At 38.5% G+C, this 15,815-nt stretch overlaps 1 pseudogene; it reads right to left on the reverse strand.

Moving 5' to 3' along the window:
- Positions 1-10,576: 10,576 nt before the first annotated feature.
- On the reverse strand, positions 10,577-12,430 carry LOC129245058 (uncharacterized; annotated as a pseudogene).
- Positions 12,431-15,815: the final 3,385 nt, after the last annotated feature.

Here is a 15,815-nt window from a genome sequence, read left to right on the forward strand (position 1 = left end):
CCAACTAAAGTAAAAAATGACTACATACCTGATACGATAAAAAAGAAACTAAAACAAAAGAGAAAGCTAAGGAAGAAATGGCAGACAACAAGATTTCCAGACGACAAGAAAAAGCTAAACAAATTGGGAAAAGATATAAGAGACCTACTTCAAAAGGAAAAAGACAAACAACTTAGCAATTATCTCAAAAATATTGACGCAAAATCCTCAAACTACACACTTTGGAAGGCGACGAAAAAAGTGGTGGCCGCCACAATACATTTACCACCAATAAAAACAACTAAAGAGAAATGGGCCCGAACCTCTTCAGAAAAAGCAACGGTCTTAGCTCAACATTTTAAAGATACTTTTGAAAATAATAATAACGACATAAATCTTACTTATGCAGCAAACGAGAATAAGCAGCAAATTAAAAAAATCACACTTACGGAGATAAAACAATTAATAAAAACTCTAAAGAACAATAAATCGCCTGGATACGATCAAATTTCGGGAACAATTATGAAGCATATGCCTGACAAGGCAATAATTTATCTAAGAAATATTTTCAACGCTGCTATAAGTCTCAAATATTTCCCTAGTACCTGGAAAGTAGCTGAAATTATAGCGATCCCGAAACCTAACAAAAACGCTACACTAGCGACATCATATCGACCAATCAGCCTACTACCGACAATATCAAAAATTTTCGAGAAAATATTATTTGACCAGATAAATCCTATTATAACAAGCATGAATCTGATACCCCAACACCAATTTGGATTTAGGAAAAACCATTCAACAATCCAACAGATTCATAGAGTAGTTCACAAAATTAATGACGACCTGAATAAAAAAAGAGTGTGCATGTCCATATACCTCGACGTAGCTAAAGCTTTTGACAAAGTGTGGCACCCTGGGTTACTCCATAAATTAAAAACACAACTACCTAATGACTTTTACCTTATGCTTAAGAGTTACATCCAAGGCAGGAAATTCTATGTTAAATATAACGACGCATGTTCAGACATTCAACCTATGAACGCAGGCATTCCTCAAGGCAGTGTCTTAGGACCAACATTGTATCTATTGTACACGGCTGACCTACCGGAACCGAAGTCAGAAAACAGCATGATTGCAACATTTGCAGATGACACAATCCTCATGGTATCTCATAAAGATACAAAAGTCGCAAAACAAAATTTACAAAACGAATTAAATGTGACATTAAACTGGTTCAAAAAATGGAACATCGAAATTAACGCTGACAAAACAATACAAGTAAACTACACAAACCGAAGGACAACCATTGAACAAGTTAGCGTTGGTAATTCTGACGTGAATATTGACACCAAAGCGAAATACCTGGGTATTACGATCGACTCGAAATTAAACTGGCAGGAGCATATAAAGAAAAAGCGAAATGAAGTTAAAAATCGTTTTAAGAAATTGTACTGGCTACTTGGACCTCAGTCCAATCTATCATTGCAAAATAAAGTACTTATTTATCGAACGATAATTGCTCCAATCTGGAAATATGAAATTGAGATTTGGGGCACTGCTGCAAAAAGTAATCTAAGTATACTTCAAGGAGTCCAGTCTAAAATACTTAGGACCGTGCACCTTAGGACTAATGCACCTTGGTACATACCTAACGCAGATATTCATCGCGACCTTGACATCGATACTATTGATGAAACAATACAAAGCGCTAGCAGAAGATACATAAATAGATTATTAACGCACACAAATCCTATGATGAGAAGACTACCAAATAAAGAAAAATCTACCCAAAGTCGGCTTAACCGTCAAACACCAACAGATCTTGCAAAATCCATGTAATCAATTGTCAACTAATCGTATATGTCATTGTTAACCACTTGTTTTTAAATAATATGTACAGTAGGTTCTGTTTTTATGCGGTAGATACGTTCCGTAAGAAGCAGCATAAAAAAAAACAGCATAAAAAAAGCTACTAGTTCTATAGTAAAGCTATAGATACGTTTCAAATGCTAAAACCGCATAAATCTGAAATAATGTAATAAAATCGCATAAAAAAGGGCACTAGTCCCATATTATAACTATAGATACGTTCCATAGACTGCATGAATCTGAAATAATTAAATAAAATCGCATAAACAAAATATTGTATTTTTGAAAATTATATCTTTATATATCTTCCATACTTGTAGGGTTAGCATTTCTGATGTAATCTGTGATGAGTTTTTGCTTAGCTGGTTTAGAATCTTGTTTATATATACAATTCCCGATAGGTCGACATGCATTTTGTAATTTAAAAAAAAACCGCACTATTTCAAAACCGCATAAAAAAAAGCCGCATAAAAACAGAACCTACTGTATATATTTCTTCTAAATGAGCTTGGGGGCATTGGCCCTTCAATATCACTCTCATTCTATCTTTTTGTAAATCAAATTACTTATTGTCTAACGACAGGTGTAATATTTTACGGAAGAAAAAAAAAAAACAGTTGAAGGTCATTAAATTTTATTAAATGTAGCTTAACTAGTTTTAAAAATAATTGAATTTAAATGCCCCCCATGCTCGTTGATATAAGTGCGGCATCTTAGTAAAAAGTTGTTCATTGCTGCTTTGAGAGTTGCGACAGGAATAGCCGCAATTGTTGCCCCAATGGATTGTTTTAGTTCATCCAAATTTGTTGGCTTTGTTTTATAAACTTCTTGTTTACATAAACCCCACAAGAAAAAGTCAGGTGCAGTAAGGTCAGGCGACCTGGGGGGCCAACGAAATTCGGAGTTTCTTGAAATCAGTTTATTGGGAAATTTTCCTCGCAACTCTGTCATAACAGTCTGGGCTATGTGAGACGTTGCCCCATCTTGTTGAAACCACACAGAGTTGAAAGGAATTCTCTTTCGGCGTAGTTCTGGATAGAAAAATTCTTTCAGCATTTTCAAATAACGGTCTCCAGTAACCGTAACGGTGTGACCATTTTCTTCAAAAAAATAAGGCCCGACAATACAGCGTGAAGAAACCGCACACCACACTGTCACGCGAAGAGGATGCAATTCCGTCTCGTGGAGTATCTGTGGGTTAGAAGTACTCCATATTCGACAATTTTGTTTGTTCACATTGCCGTTTAAATCGAAATGGGCCTCATCAGACATGAAAAGGCAGTTTAACATGTTTTGGTCTTCTTCCACCATTTGCAGGATCTTCTGGCAAAATTCCAAGCGAATCGGCAAGTCTGCTGCATTCAGTTTGTTAACCATTTGAATTTTGTAGGGAAATAAGTCTAAATCTTTGTGCATTATTGTTTGCAAAGACTGTCGGCTGACACCAAGTTGAGCAGATAAGCTTCTTGTTGAAACCCTTGGATTGCTTTGTATAGCTGCAGCTACAGCAGCGATCGTTTCCTCCGTCCGAACTGGTGGGTTTCGATGATAAGGCCTTCTTGCGACTGTTCCTTGCTCAGCAAAATTATTCACCAGTCTCATTATGATCCATCTGCTCGGGGGATCGCCGGCAAACATCCGCCTATACTCTCTCTGTACCAAAACTACGGACTCCAGTGCGTGATAGCGGCGGACTATCCAAATTCTTGTTTGCGTGTCCCAGTTATCCATTTTAATAAATTTTAAAGATCAATCTGCAAATTAAAACAAAAATGGAACAGATAACTTAAAAAGAAAAAAAGTTATTCAATTTTTTTTTGGTAGCGGCTTTCATCAGCCACCCTGTATTTTCATTTCCCCTTTTGCGGGGAAGCTCCTTCACTATCTTTTGATGGGCTATTGGTTTGTTTACTTTTAATGTTCTGGTTAGTTAAAGTGGTGAATCTTCCAGAATCCAACTAGCGCTTGTTGCCATATCCTCGTGACCAACTTGTTTACCAGTTGTTTAAAGCATGACTATATCCAGTCTGTGCGGTTTAAGAACCTTATTAGGTTGTTGACGTCTAATCCAGACAGTTGTTCGAGACTCTCGAACAGCGGTTGGCCCAGGGTTAATATTCTGTCCTTCCATAGCGCAGGGCAGTCGCAGAGGAAATGGAAGATTGTTTCCTTTTTCTCCGGTTGTTTACAACTGTGACAGTGTGCGTGCTATGAGGAATGCCCATTCTGGCTGATTGTTCGCCGATAGACCAGAGCCAGTTATCGCCTCGCCGTGTGTCTGCAGACGTCCTGTCGTTTCATGTTTATTAATGCTGACGATTGCTTAAGGTTGTAGGGGGGCCATAACATTCTGCTAATTTTGCATTTCGTCTGGCCTCTCCATCTACAATGTACGATTCGGAGGAATTTTAGAGAAATTGCACTCTTGACTGCACCTAATGGTGTGAATACCGATTCTGCAAGAGCGTTAATCATGGCAGATCCCCCTTTTGCCAATTCATCTGCTTTTTCGTTACCTTATATGTTCCGGTGTCCCGGGACCCAAATTGAGGTTACTTTATGGTTTTCACTCAAGGTGGTGAGGCTATTCCTACTTTGCTCCACCACTTAAGAGGTTGTAATAGCCGCGTCCAGTGCCTGGATTTCAGCTTGGCTATCCGAAAGAATAGCGATATTGCCCTTAAAAGAGAAATCTGCGATTAGTAGCCTACAGGCTTCCCCAATTGCCAATACTTCCGCCCGCCTGGAAGACACTGCAGGTATTAGGGAGACGCACAGATTTTCCAGTTTTGAATCTATGAGAATATATAATATACCAGCTCCAACACCACAGTCCATTTTACTGCCATCTGTAAAGACTGTAGTGTTGAAGTTGTTTAGAGAGAATCCCTTATTCGATTCCTCCTTAGATGGCAAAATAGTCGCAAAATTCCTATTGAATGTTACCGTCGGGACGATGTAGTCAGTCCTCACCGAGGTTAACTGAGTTTGTTGCAATAATAGACTGACATGACCATACGTTTTTTCTTTCCAGCGACCCGCTGCATCTAACCTAAATGCACTCATGGCTGCCGTCTTCTTAATATGTAGGTCTCTTGAAATAATCTCAATGCACTGAGAGTCTCTCTAGGACATGATCTGATTGCACCGACCGTTATTGCACAGACTGATCTTTGTATTCTGCTGAGTAATTTTGTATTGTACTCACTCCCTAGAGCTTTCCACCAAACTACCGAAACATACGATAAAATAGGTCGTATAAAAAGCTATTTTTGCCTTCTTTACCCGTTCTTCGACTTTTAATTTCCAGCTAAGTTTGGAATCCAGAATTACCCCTAAGTACTTTGCACTGGGTGAATGTGAAAGAGTTTGTCTCCGTTAATATTTGGTAGGGTAAAAGTTGGTACCTTATATCTGGTGGTGAAAAGCACAAGTTCTGTTTTACGCGGGTTTAAACTTAGGCCACAGCCTGTGGCCCAAGAGTTAAGCTCGCCTAATGCCCTTTGACTGATCCCACTGATCGTATTAGGACATAGTCCTGACACCATTAGCACCACATCATCAGCGTGCGCCACCGGTTTTACCCCACTTCAATAAAGTTTTGTTAAGATTTTGCTAATAACGTATAACAAGAAAAGTGGAAATAAAACACTCACCCCTGACTAGTGACCCTGCTGACCTTCTGGGTTATGTTGCATATATTAGATTTGATGATCCTGGTTTGTAGTTTAGATATGACCCAATTACTGATGCAATTGTCCACCCCTAAGTCTATCAACGCCCGTTGGATGTCATCTGTACTAACATTGTTAAAGGCGCCTTCTATATCCAAGAATGCCGCCATGGTATAATGTTTGTTCTCTATGTGAAGCGCTGTCTCCGCAGATTTGCCTTTAAGGTACGCATGTTGTGCAGTTGATATACTAGAGCTCTCCAAAGAGCTTCTGAGATATATATCCAAAAGTCTTTCAAAGGGTTTTAACAGGAAAGACGAAAAACTGATTGGCCTATAGTTTTTCACTGATTCATGCCCCCTCTTACCTATTTTTGGAATGAAGACGACCTTGGCTAGTTTCCAACTATCTGGAATATGTTCTGGCTATACTTTTTTTTTAATTTTATAGGCAAGCGTAAATTTTTTTGCATAGATTTAAGACCCCTTCGAGTTGCATTGTGGCTGTGTATAACATGAGCATTAACTGAAGCAATATTTAACACATTGTAAAAGAAACAAAATGGCCAACGTTTCATCTTTCTGCAGCAGCTGATATTTTGTCTCATCTGACACCATGACAAGATCTCATTGTAAACGAATCGGAGTGAACCACACTTTTTGTACAACTAACAATGAATATTTCTCAAATTTCTGAAGTTGACGCAAATGAAGTGTTTTTCTTGCGTTCTTCTGTTGTAGTGCTATCGCCAAAACGTGGTGAGTTTAGAAGAAACTCGAATCTATGTTGACTCATTGTTGCTCTATATCGATTGCCCGAATAAGAAGTGTCAAACGACATCTCGTTACTTGCTAGTTGGTTGCCCCTCAAAGCAGGAGACAAATACAGCAAATCCAACAAAGCTTTTAATTCCAGAAGATTTGCTTTTGTAGACCGTGGGTCTTTTTGATTGATATTTATATCTAAGTTGAGGAATTTTAGCGTTTGTATTATACAAAACAGTATTCAATAACTCGTCACTCATAAACAGATTAAATGCATCCTTTGGTTCCATAGCTTCTTTGGCGTTACCCGATGGTCCTGTAGATATTCTGTATAAATATTCGCTAATGTACGTGCCGCATTATTATTTTATTACCTGGCCTAATGTATATAACATTTCGTGCTGCACATTTACTGCCTTCACTAATTATCGGAAAATTATTCCAAATGTAACCGTTTGTGCTCAAAATTCTACTATTTTCCGAACTGGCTGCAGGTAAATCATAAACCGCTTCATCTAACTGTGGTTCCAACTCAAGCAATGTAACAGTACTAAGTTTTTTTTTGACGGCTTGTTTTCTTCCGATACTTTTTTGGTGTTCCTTTTTCCTTCCTTTTTTCTTTTTTTTTTTAATTCTGATTCTTGAAATATCTCACATCGGCCAAACTATCAATCAGCGATCGCAATTTGAAAATTTTGTATGCGTAAAATTATGGTTCTAGGGTTAAAAGTGAAAACCGACAACTTTTTTAGTTTGTCTACTAATCGGAAACTTGTCTCTCACCTTTTTTAGAATATTCGTTAGTCTGGCAACCTTACGAGGGGTGCCTTTTATATGTCGGGATTAGAGAACAAAAACAAATTTTAATCATCGAAATTACTTTATTGTTTTTCAAAATATTCTCCATGAAGATCTATGCACTTTTGCATGCGTTTGAACCAATTGTCGAAACACTTTTGCCACTCTGAATGAGGTACCTCCAAAACATGCATTCTGAATGTCGCAACCGCTTCTTCAGGTGTCGAAAAACGTTGACCTCTCAGTTTGTTTTTTACGTACGGGAATAAAAAGAAGTCAATCGGTGCCAAGTCAGGATTATACGGCGGATGACCCATTAATTCGATGTTTTGGGTGCTCAAAAATGCAGTTGTTTGAGCCGATGTGTGAGAGCTCGCATTGTCCTGGTGAAGAGTGATCCGTCTTTGGCGATTGGTTTTCCTAATTTCTTGGAAGACAACTGGCAAACAAATGGTTGTGCACCACTCAGAATTTACTGTTCTGCGTTGTTCTAGTGGTACGGTTGCGACATGTCCAGTTTTTCCGAAAAAACAGGCGACCATTTGCTTGGAAGTGCTTCGTGCGCGAACAACTTTTGTTGGATTTGGCTCATCTGTTGTTTACTTTAGGGCTCATACGCGTAAATCCATGATTCATCACCTGTCACGATGTCATAGACGTGTTTCGAAGCCCCGCGATCGTATTTTTTGAGCATTTCCTTCGACCAATCGACACGAGCCTTTTTTGAGCGATTGACAAATTGTGTGGGATCCAACGCGAACAAATTTTTTTGACAGTCAAATGTTTATGCAATATTGAATGTATGCTGGTCCCACTAATGCCTAAGATTGTCTCAATCTCACGATAGGTCACATGATGATCTTGCAATATCAGTTCGCGCACAGCATCAATGGTTTTCGGAACAACAACTGATTTTGGACGACCTTCACGAAATTCGTCTTGGAGTCAACTACGACCACGATTGAATTCACCATACCATCGACAAACACTGGTTCTTGATGGAGCTTCATCGCCAAAAAATGAATTAAGTTCATCCATGCAATGTTGCTGAGTTAATCCACGTCGAAAGTTGTAAAAAATAATCGCACGAAAATGTTCACGATTTAACTCCATTTTTGGACCGAGATGAATCTTTTAAGTTACTGTAAACAACACAAATAGCGCTGGTATTTCAAAACGTTCTGAGTACGTAAAAGCCAAAAAATGTCAAACTTTCCGATACAGCTGTCAGTTGCCAGATTGCAACACCAGGGTTGCCAAATCCCGAAATATAAAAGGCACCCCTCGTATTTTAATACACAACAGGCTGCGTTAAGCTTAAATAAGAAATTATGGAGAAGTGCCGTTGGTTACAAAACGATTGTTTCAAATAAAAAAGTTCTCAGTTGATTGTGCTTTGCGATAGTTGAGAGAACGAAAGTTATGAGAGTCTTGTGGATTTTATTGACAGCAAAAGTAATAGTAAGCACTTTTATTCCTTTGAGGAATAAAACTGTGAAATATATAATTTTAACTATCCCTACCAGATAAATTATTACGATAGTGATGGAGAAACCGGGAAAAACGCAAAAAACTGATAACTTTGTCGTCTTCTGATGAGAGCCAGGATGAAGGTGCAGAAAGCTGTGATGAAAGACGACAGGGATGAATTTCTAGAGAGCAGTGATAAAGGTGGATTACAATGAATCAGAAAAAGAAAATATAAATAATTCAAGGTCAACATGGACGGCTGTAGGTAGAGAACCAGTGACTTTTGAGTTTTTATCTAATCCTGGAAAGCACTTTGATATTCCTTCAATTTAGAAAGCCCTTTTATTTTATATGAAAAAATTGTTGGATAATGACCTAATAAAAAAAAAACAACGAATACGCAACGTTTGATTTTTAGTCCCAATTGCCTACTTTTACAGGCAGAAACTCTGTTTATGTCGATTATATTCGTCTTCGCTGGAAAATAGTTAAGCAGGTTTTTTGAAACAAAATGAAACAATTAAAGAGTTAAGCAGGCAGAAAAAGTTTTCCGAAACAAAATTGAACAGTTAAAGGGTTAAGCAGGCAGAAAAAGTTTTTCGAAACAAAATGAAACAATTAAAGGGTTAAGCAGGCAGAAAAAGTTTTTCGAAACAAAATGAAACAGTTAAAGGGTTAAGCAGGTAGAAAAAATTTCTCGAAACAAAATGAAACAGTTAAGGGGTTAAGCAGACAGAAAAAGTTTTTCGAAACAAAATTGAACAGTTAAAGGGTTAAGCAGGCAGAAAAAGTTTTTCGAAACAAAATGAAACAGTTAAAGGGTTAAGCAGACAGAAAAAGTTTTTCGAAACAAAATTGAACAGTTAAAGGGTTAATAAGATTTATATCTCTCTTATATGCTTGATGAGTTGCAGTCGCTGTTTTCTTCACTCTTCGCAAGAGCACTGCCTTTTCTCTAGTCTGCAAACTCTTATGCAATTCTTTTGAGTGATGCCGGTGTCTTAAGGGGTTCCGGTGGTCTAGAGCTCGAAAATGTCAGGTATTTTCAGGAACTCCTTTTTACACTAAAGAACATGAAAAACGATATTCAAATTTTTTAGGCTTTTTATTTAACTTGTTTTACATACAAATATGGAAAACAAAAATTTGTTTTTAATTTATTAGTTTTAAAAATTTCGCTGAAGTTGACGCTCCCGATAAATTAGACCTGGACGGTGCTGCTCATTCTGGCTGTTTATCTGTAACAAAAAAGCCAAAAAAAGTATTAATCAGTATAACTGTAGCTATGTAGGAATATCTGACAAGCTTCTCTCACTAAGCAGAGTAGATCTGCGTCTTTTAACAGGATATCTTACAGGTCACTGCAGCCTGAGGTATCATCTAAACAATATTGGTCTATCTGAGACCAATGTCTGCCGCTTTTGCGAAATGGACATAGAAAGCTCAGAACATGTGCTTTGTGAATGTCCTGCGTTGGGCAGACATACCTTGGTGGTATCGTAGTATATCCATGCAATATTTGGAACAACAAACCCAAAATTGTGCTAAAATTTTTAAAAAGCCTAAAACTCTAGGGTTACAAAAATAGGCCTTTCACAATACATCAGCTCTGGTCGCAGTACGTAATGGCCTTCTAATAATAATAAAATAATAACTGTAGCTATGCCCCGCCACTAGAATAAAAACAAAAAATTGACAAAATGGCGCGGTTTTAAATTTGACACTCTAAAAATCGGGGTTTTTTCAGTCTTGTAATCAAAAAAATACAAAATAATTGAAATAATAATATCAAATAAACATATTACAATTTCAGACGATTCGGTTGAATAGTTGTTTTTGTTTTTGACAACACCAAGCCGAAAAAAGTCATTTCGAGATAAATGAGTTTAACCCTCCGATGTTCGGTGCCTTATGATGCGGTAAGTGCATCATAAGGGTCTGCCCAGACCCATACAAATAATGTAAGAAATACGGGTTTAAAAATAATTTCAGTTATTTATTTGAACGGATTAGTGTTAATTACGAAGAGCAATTGGGTTTACAACTATATAGTTGCATGGAATGTTCATTAAGACATATGGGACGATTACATTTGCGGCAATTATAACGAGTTTTACGTCGCTTTTTCGAAGAAGAAGCTTGATTGTTGCTGTGCTGCATCTGATGTCGATGGACAAGATTGCGGTACCTAAAAGTAGCGAAATAATTTATTTTAAATTAGTAAATATGAATACATGCATACACATATCTTTGTACGCGGAGATATATGTATATAATTCATACTCACCTTGATATTGAAAAGATTCATTGCTTGTCTTATATGAGCAAACCTCCATACTAATGGGTTAGTCGCCCGTTTCGTCATATGTGGGATAACTAGCTGCCGTGCCAATTCAATGATAAATGAGCGCCTCTTATCACTCTGCTTTGCCGGATTCATCTCGTCATAGATGATGAATGAGGTCAAACCGGCAATATCAAGCATATTATAAAACATTGCCAGTGGCCAACGGTTTGTCGAGCGTTTGCACGATTAGCCAGTCAACATTTGATCCATTGTATCTACCCGCTTTAAATTTATTGTAGTCCAAAATTTGATCTGGCTTGAATCCTTACAATGGATCGGTGCTTTGACGGTAATGGGCAGTGGATAACATAAATACTGGCTTTTTCGGCTTTGCCATATACGAGCACAAAGCGATATTATTATTGTGATAACAAAATAAAGTGCTTTTAACATCACGCTTCGGGTTAAGCAATTCATGCGGAATGAAAGTCTTATTTTTTCTTACGGTACCGACGAAAGCCACTCTACGATCCATCAACATTTCTGCCAAGTTGTATGTTGAAAAAAAATTGTCAGCATAAACAGTCCTACCGCTGTCCATATAATTTTCCATCAATTTCATGACGACCCGTTCACCTTGATTCGTTTCTCGCTGGCAACCTGGTGGTTTTCCGGTATAAATTATACCTTTCAAAGGGTAGTTTGCAACAGAGTCACAAATCCACCACAATTTCATACCATATTTTACCGGCTTACTCGGATAAATTGGGTGAATCGAGTGCGCCCACGATATGGAAATAACTGTTCATCGACGGTTACATGAGAATCCGGAGTGTATGCTTTCTCTAAATTGGCCATCAGCATGAGCCATACATCGTCCAGGGCAGCAGATTTACTTTACTTCAACCTCTCAGCACGAGTACCACTGTTATCGAAACGGATGAAAGTAGTTAAGCTCTTTAACCGATTCAATGACATAGTGGCCTTATAAATTGGCATATTGTAACTGGCCCACAATTATTTCGCTGGCTGAGAATTCGAGTGGAATACACCAGCAATAAGTAGCACCCAAGAAAAGCATACATTTCGTCTTCGTTAGTCATCACCCAAGAACGTTGTTTATTACTGGGATGCTTTTCATTTCATAGACGAAACGCTTCAACGGCTTTTCTGTTGGTTTCCCGTACAATGATACTTACAATTTCAGGAGACAGCAATAGCTTGAAAAGAGCTTTATGACTCGATGACGCTCCTCGTAGAGCCCCTTTACGAGTAAAAGTTGTAACATTGTGACAACGAGGCCTTCCAGGTGGTGGAGGATTTGAATTCCACATCTTACCGGCTTTCGATCTGAATATAAGACCCTGGGTAATAGATGTGCTGCATGATTCCATTGTGGTTAAAGCCTGCAGGGCGATAGCTTCTCTATACAAATCCTCAATATCATCATGGTTTTCATCCAGAACAGCCTCTAACTCGATTTCGTGTTCTATATCTGATGCTTCACCGAAGTCATCTTCATCTGGAAAATATTCATCATCTTCTACGTCGCCACTTGTTTCAAATGGATCGGACTCCTGTGCCATAATTTCTTCAATTTGTGCCTGAAGTCGCTGACGTTCTTCCGGACTCACATTTGCTGCACTTAGCTTACGAAGCAAACGCGTCTTCACTCAACTTCATCCATATTTACTTGTTCCATTTTATTTTAAAAAACACTTCCCACTAATTAAAAAACACGTGTTCACTTTAATTTTCAAATGTCAACTAAAAAATTATCTCTGCCGCTGCCTCCGCTAACAGTTTAGTTGTTTACACCTAACGGTTAACCAATTTACATGAGAAGCTTATATGGGTCTGCACAGACCCATGTGACCTTAATTAACGAAATTAGTTTAAAATTATTATTTTTACAACAAATATAGCAAAAATCTTAATTTTGCTACTTCATTGTGTTTAGCACACTACATTTGAGGAAGTCATGGACTAAGAAGCCTCAGATATTAAAAATAAAAGATCTACATACATTTATAGATCGAATGGGTCTGGCCAGACCCATATGAACATCGGAGGGTTAAAGTTTGTGGTACAGGAGTGCGCGAACCACTCTCTACCTAGTAGGGCTGTAGAAGCTATAATATTGGGAATTCCCGCATGAAAATTTCACAGTATATTTTTAAGATTCTATACTTTCGAAATATCGAAGAAACAAAAAATCGATTTTTTTAAATTACTAGACCACCGGCCTCCCTAAAGTATTTTAATTTTTTTTTTTAATTTTAGGTTATTTTCCACGATACTTTATTCCAATAATTCGCCGAGGAGTTTGGATATCCCACAAATACCTTAATGGGAGAAATGCGAAAAAAAAATTACTGTACGCAAATGCTTTCACAGTTATGAAGTATACATAAATACTCTATCGGCTGGGTAAAAACGGAAATATATTAAATCTTAGTGAATATAAATGAAGATTACCAATAAATGAGCTGCCTGTCGCTATTTGCATCGACGAGGCAAAAGAAACATCACACAAAAGTAGGTCATGCGCTGGATGATATTGGTTGCAGCAACTGAAGTTAAAACTTATGAAATAACTAAACGTTATCCCCAGCAACAAAGACAACAAGTAACAGCACTCAAATAAGCATATCCCACCTGTCTTAGTTTGTCGAATGGCCGTTCGTGCCACAAACTTAAATGAAAGCGCAAAGTTTTCTGGTCATAAATCTAAGCGGCAACAGCAACAACAACAACACCAACAGCAGCAGTAACAATAGAAGTTGCAAGCATTATTCAAGGAACAGCTGTAATGGCTGCCAGCAGCGGCGCTGACAGCTATACACCAGATACTAGGGCGCATTTCTCTTCCCTACATAGGTACATACATAAATAGGTACTCTAGTGATGCTCTCACACTTTTGCTGCCTACCCTCACCCCTTTCGATTGACAGCTCCAATGCGGGTTATAAAATTCGTTCAGTTTACTTCACACACAAACTTTGCCTCGACCCAACGCCGACAATCCTTATTTGTATACAAGTAAATAAGTTTAGTTTTGACAGGCACTAATACATACCTACATATTATATATACGAAAGTAAATTGTTTGGAGCATCTTCCTTTTCATTCCTCTCACCTGTCTGTTACGCTTTTATGCCTTCGGTCAGGTCTACCATTCGGGCTAATGACACTATTTCCCCTGCAAAATGATATTTGCCTACAACAAATTTTTATCACTGTGAATTGCAAGAACAAGAATACGAATAACGGACCTCCTCCATACATCGTACCTTATGATTTTCGGTTTTCGTTATATTCACTTCTTTTTTTTCATGTACGGCTGTTGGTGCGCCACGGTATTGGGTTTGGCTTTTGTTCGCAACCGGAAGTTATAAAAATGTGCCGCTATTCATAGTGGTCACTATCGTTCCGAAAGGTTGTTTCCAAGGGCGTTGTTGTTTGCTCCATATCTGCCGGTGTGCTAATATTTTGGTTATGTAGGTACACACATACGTGTATGTATATGCATGAATTTGTTTGGGGTGACAGTTCACAATAAACTTTGCCACTAATAGGATCAATGACGAAGCATATGCACGCTGTAGAGCCGTAGCTTTAATAGGTGAGTAGATAGGGAGACGAAAATAGTGATAGGCGGTAATTTATGCTTTAGGGGTGTCGGTAAGTTTTGATTTTCGAATTCAAAACTATTCACCTCTTCTTCAGGAGCTACGCCCGAAAAGACATCATTCATGGAAGTAGAAAAAAATTACGTGACGTGTATGAGTGGACTAACAGACAAACCTAAATGCGAGCAACAGCACTACAAATAGGAGCAAACACAAAAACACAGTTTGCTTCATACAAGTTGTTCGAGCGTGAGAAATTTTTGACAGATAAATGATGTTGCCACTCTAATGTAGGTTGGTTTGCATCAAGGCGAATCTTACCTATTGGTATTAAAGGTGGTATCGGTAAATCAGCAGATTTCTTCTTTTCTTTCGCCGTGTCCATGTGGCTGTCAGCCCAGAATGAAACAAGGCGAATTCATTCTTTGTTTTCTACTTTTCCAATACTTTGCTTTGATAACCAAACGCTCAAAACATTGTTGTTGGTATAGTGGCACCACCTTTAATGAATGTGCCTTGGTTTGTATGCAGTGTGAGATAGTCAGTTAAGTTTTTGTAAGAAAATATGAAAAGTTAGGTAAGCTTGTTGTTGTTAGACCTAGAGGAGAGGCGCATTCAGGTTGTGGCTTACCGGCCGATGTAGCTATACTACTAAGATGGAAGTTTCCAGACACTCTCTCATAGATACCTGCGCCAAAACGAGTGGTTTCAGCCTTAATACGGCCAATACTGAACTAGTGTTCCTTACAAGGAAATAAAAAATCCCTTGCCATCAGCTTTCGACACGCAACGGAACTGTTTTGCCGGTTGGTGATAAGGTAAGCTACCTAGATTTAACCGTTGACAGGAAAATTTCATGGAAAGTGAATGTTCAGGACAGAGTGAAGAAGGCTCTTATGGCGATAAACGGTTCACTAGACGGGGCTAGTTTACTGGGGCGGCTGCCTTTGGTTGGGAAAAACCTGAGTCATTCCAGCAACATAGAACCGGCTGCCATGGGAATCTTATCGGCCGATAACTCTCCTTTGCCTAGTAGTGAAGGCACTTGAAGTCCTCCTACTCCCATTCTTCACGAAACACCTGACCCAAGCCACACATCAGCATGGTTTCCGATGAGTGCACAACACCACCACAGCACTTTCTGTCATAATCGCCCCGATAAACCGCGGGCTTAACCAGAATCGCTCCTGCGAGAGGATTGCCCTAAGAGCGTTGTACTTGATGAAGTCTTTCGATATTGTCAGCCATTCCACGCTCCTAGATGATATTTTTCAGTTGACACTCCCGCCAGAGCAAAAGAGGTGGTCCGCCAACTATCTGAGCGGTCGTCACTCGTCAG

The sequence above is a fragment of the Anastrepha obliqua genome, chromosome 1 (genome assembly GCF_027943255.1).
Source record: "Anastrepha obliqua isolate idAnaObli1 chromosome 1, idAnaObli1_1.0, whole genome shotgun sequence".
Lineage (NCBI taxonomy): Eukaryota > Metazoa > Arthropoda > Insecta > Diptera > Tephritidae > Anastrepha > Anastrepha obliqua.